This window comes from Prionailurus bengalensis, chromosome B3 (assembly GCF_016509475.1).
Source record: "Prionailurus bengalensis isolate Pbe53 chromosome B3, Fcat_Pben_1.1_paternal_pri, whole genome shotgun sequence".
In the NCBI taxonomy this organism is placed as follows: Eukaryota; Metazoa; Chordata; class Mammalia; order Carnivora; family Felidae; genus Prionailurus; species Prionailurus bengalensis.
In genome coordinates, this window is record NC_057355.1 from 148,465,163 (window position 1) to 148,470,293 (window position 5,131).

Consider the following 5,131-nt stretch of genomic DNA (forward strand, 5'->3'; position numbering starts at 1 on the left):
TTCATCGTGTTTGTTTTTTTCAGAGTATAGATCTTTTAACCCTTTAGTTATCGTATTATTTTTGGTACAATTGTAAAGGGATGGAATTTTTTTGGATTTGTCTTTCTGTTTCTACATTATTACTATATACAAATGCAATAGATTTTTGCGTGTTGATTTTGTTTCTTGTTACTTTGCTGAATTTGTGTATCAGTGCTTGCAATATTTTGGTGGATTCTTGGGTTTTCTATATAGAGTGTCATGTCATTGTGAAGAGTGAACGTTTGACTTCTTTCTTGCCAATTTGAATGCCTTTATTTCTTTTCGTTGTCTGTTTGTGAGGATAGACTTCCAGTGCTATGTTAAGTAGAATGATGGGAGTGGGCATCCCTCTTGTGTTCCTGACAGTAGAGGAAAAGGTTTTTTCCCTACTCTGAATAGTACCTGTGGGGTTTTCATATATGGTCTTTATGATGTTAAGTTATGTTTCCTCTATGCCTTGTTGAGGGTTTTTATTAAGAAAGGTTGCTGTACTTTGTCAAATGCTCTTTTTTACATCTATTGAGAGGATCATATAGTTTTTATCCTTTATCTTATCGATATGTTGTATGACATTGAGTCATTTGTGAATCTTGAACCACCCTTACAACCAAGGAATGAATCCCACCTGATCGTGTAAATGATAATTTTAACGTATTTTTGGATTCAAGTTGCAATTATTTTCTTGATAATTGTTGCATCCATGCCAATTAGGGCTAGTGGCTTTTAAGTCTCCTTCTTAGTGGGGTTTTATTTGATTTGGAACCATGGTCATACTGTTCTTATAGAATGAGTTCGGAAGTTTTCTTTCCATTTCTATTATTTGGAACAGTTTGAGAAGACTAGAATATTCTATGCTACTTAAATAGATTATTTACACTCTTCTTTAAATATCAGGTAGAATTTACCTGTGAAGCCTTCAGGCCCTGGTCTTTTGTGTTTCAGTAGAGTTTTGATTACGGATCAATTGCTTTGTTCATTCAGTCAGTTCAGGTTTTCTATTTCTTCCCATTTCAGTTAATGTAGTTTCCATTACTGTAGGAATTTATCCAGTTCTTCCAGATTGACCAGTTTGTTGGGATATAAATTTCCAAAATATTTTCTTCTAATTGTATTTCTGTGCTATTAGTTGTGATCTCTCGTCTTAAATTTGTGGTTATATTGACTTAGTCCTTTCTCTTTTGTTTTTCGTAATTCTGGCCTTGGGTTTATCATTTTTATTTATGATTCCAAAAACCAACTTATATTTTCAATGACATGTCTAATGTTTTGTTTGTTTATTTATCATTTGTGTGCTCTAATGTTTTTCATTTACCTTCTGCTGGCTTTAGGGTTCATTTGCAGTTCTTTTCTAGCTTCTTTAGTTGTGAAGTGGTTGTTTGTTTGAGATTTTTCTTCTTTCTTGAGTTTGTCCTGTATTGCTATATATTTCCCTCTGCCAACCACTTTTGCTGCATCCAGATGGGGCACTGGCATGTTTTCATTTTAATTTGCATCTATGTATTTTTTATTGCTTCTTTAATTTCCTGAAAATCTCATTCATTCTTTACCACAATTTTCTTTAACCTTAGGTATTAGTGGTGTTGCCAAAGTTTTTCTTGTGGTTGACTTCACGTTTCATAGTGTTTGGTATGAAAATGTGCATGTATGATCTCAGTCTTTTTGAACTTGTAGTGAGCTGATTTATGACATAGTATGTGATCTGTTGTGGAGAATGTTGCATATGCAGTCAAAAAGAATGAGTATTCTGTTGCTTTAGGGTGGAATGTTCTGAATATATCTGTTAAGTCCATTTGGTCCAGTGTGCCTTTCTAAGCCATTGTTTCCTTATTAATGTTGGCTTAGGTAATGTGTCCATTTCGGTAGGTGGAGTGTTAAAGTTCTCTATTATTATTCTTGTATTATTATCAATAAGTTTTTAATGTTTCTTATCAATTGATTTATATATTGGTGTATAAATATTTAAAGCTTTATATCTTTTTGCTGTATAGACCCTTCATGATGATACACTGACTTCCTCATTTCTTGTAATAGACTTTGGTTTAAAATCTAGTCAGTGTGATATGAGTATGGTACTACACCTTTCTTTTCACGTCCATTAGCCTGATAAATTGTTCTCCCTCCCCTCACTTTCCATCTACTGTTGCTTTAGGTTGAAAATGAGCCTATTGTATGCAGTGTACAGAAGGTCTTGTATTTTTTTAATCCATTCTGATATCCTATGTCTTTTGATTAGAGCATTTTTCCCTTTTACATTCACAGTGATTATTGATAGATATAAACTTAGTGCCATTGTGTTACCTCTGAAGTCACAGTTTCTGGAGACTCTCTGCTTATTTCTAATCTTTGTTTCTTTTAGTCTTCCTTTACCACTCAAAGAGTCCCCTTCAATATTTCTTGCAGGGCTTGTTTAGAGGCCATGAACTCCTTTGGTTTTTACCTTTCTGGGAACTTCTATCTCTTCTTCTTTTATCCGAATGACAGTCTTACTGGATAAAGTATTCTTAGATGCATAATTTTCAATTGAGCATGTTGTGGATATCATGTCATTCCTTTCTTGCCTGAAGGTTTCTGTGGATACATCTACCATAATCATTTATTTTATCTTCCCTCTTTAGTTAGGGACGTCTTTCGTCTTGGTGCTCATAGGGTTTGTCTTTTTCTGTGTATTTCGCCAATTTTACTATGATATGTCTCAGTGTTGGCCTGCCATTTTTTATTTTAATGGGAGTTCTCCATGCCTCCTAGATGTGTATGTCTGTTTCCTTCCCCAGTTTTGGGAATTTCCCATGGAAATGCACTCATATAACACCTCTTCTTTTCTCCCTCTCTTCTCCCCGACTCCTTTGAAAAGCATTTTATTACACATTATGTAGTTTCTGAGTTCCCTCAGTATATGTTTGTGATGAAATATTTTAATTTTCCTCTTATTTTCTGCTTCATTTCCCCCATAATTTTATCTTCTATGTCACTTACTCATTCATCTGCTTCATTCTGCCTTGAGGTCATTATATACAATCAGTTTCACATCTTAGAGTATTTTTAAAATTTCAGCATGACTAGGTTTTAGGTCTTTTCTATCTGCAGTAAGGGTTTCCCTCATGTCTCCTATGCTTTTCTCAAGCACACCTATTATCCTTATGATAGTTTTTAAAAATTCTATTTCTTTGTGAGAGTTTTTAGAAATTCTGTTTGAGGCATATTAGTTATATGTGTTTTAATAATATCCCTGGCAATGACCTTTTATTGTTTTTTCTTTTGGGACGAATTCCTCCATCATGGTGTATATCTATGTCTCCGCTTGCTTAAGTGTTTTAGAAAATCCTGTTATGTTTTCTGTTTCTAGAGTAGTGTCTTTATTGAGAAGTGTACAATTACTGTTGAGGGCTTGCCACTTTAGGAAGCATCTGTTGCACATTCTGTGTGCACTGTGCAGTCGTGTATTGGCTGCTCTGTCCCTCAGCTAAGTCCTCTGCAGTTTCTCCTTGTCTCCAGTGATGAGTGTTTAGACATTGCCAACAATGTTGTGAGTTTTAACTAGGTGAGTTTGTTCTGACTGTTAAAAGAGGCTAATTCCTATTTCCCCTAGAGGTGAAGCTATGCCTCACTATATGGTCAGTAGACTTGGTGCCTGTGGGGGTATGTGTGGTCTTTGGAGGAAGGGACACAATGCAGGTCTGGTTTCCAGGCAGTCTTTCCCTAGAAAGGATGCACCTGAGGAAGGAAAGGGGGGTGGATCTTGGTGTCAGTGGCTCATCTTCTACTGGGGGCTGCTGTGCTGCTCACTGAACTCTGTCCATGATGACTGGTGGGAGGAAATATTGACATCATTTCCCCCTCTACTCTCTGTGTTGGAGTTTCCAGCCACCGCTGTTCAGGAAGCCCTCACACAGAGAGAACAGTCTATACTCATGGGTGCCAGGCTTCCGTCAGAACCCTGCATTCACCCTGTCTGTGTCCAAACCATTGGCCCACCTGGCGGCACATGGCTCTTAGGTTTATCTCAGGTGCTCTAGCTGGGTTTGAAAACTCCCAATTGTATGAACTGAATATGACAGGGACCCCACTGATCCTCTGCAAGAGGGTTTCACTGTGCTGTGGCTGGAGCTGGTTATCCCAGAAGGGCAGTTGCATGAACACTAGGGGCTTGGAGTTCATGGTGGGGAACAACAACAAGGCAGTGTTCAGTTAGCTGCTCTCAGCAGAGGCTCCTATATTAATGACCAGGGCAGTGCAATGGTGCCTGTCAGCTCTCCTGCCCCACGAGAGGCAATGAACCCTTTACGAAATGCACCCTGAGAAGGGAACTGTCTCTCCCCAAGTCTCCCAAGGGATACTCAGACCACAATTCTCCCTATGCAACTCTGCCCTCCTTCACCACAGAAGCACAGCTATGCCCACCAGGCTCCATGCCAGTGATGGCATGGACTTCTAAATCTTCAGTCTTTTAAAGGCACATTTACAGGAGGTTGACTTGTCATGATTACCTTTATGTGTCATCTTGACTGCATCATGGGTGCCTAGACTCCCCACTGTTTCTGTGGATGTCTGTGATGTGTTCCAGAAGAGACTGGCATTTCTATCCATGGTTTCTGTCTGCCTGGGCATCACCCATTCCATTAAGGTTCTGAATAAAATCTGATGCACAGGGAGGAGGAATTCCCTCAGTTTTACTTCCCATGTGCCTGTTTGAATTGGAACTTTGGTTTTCTCTGGCCCTTGTTCTGAGAGTTACATCATCAGCTCTCCACGTTCTGAGACTAGACACTAGTTCAGAATCAGATGAGAATTATACCACTGGTTTTCCTGGGTCTCCAGTATGTGAGAGTGGAATGTGGGGCTTATCAATGTATTTAGTCATGTAAACCAGTTTCTTTGGTTTCTGTTGCTCGGGAGAATCCTGACTAATACATGGAGATGAATTATCTCTTCTTTAGAGGAATTGAATAAAGCTGTAGCTCATTTAAAGTCCTGAGTAGCAAGTTCCAGGAAGGAAGTTTCAGGTTGTTTGGGACAACTGCTGGGTGAAGATAAAGTGGAACTGTGGGATCTTGTGGTCCTGGCTGCACAGGGAGTGCATCTGAGACTCCTATAAAGGTTCAGCTGTTGTGCC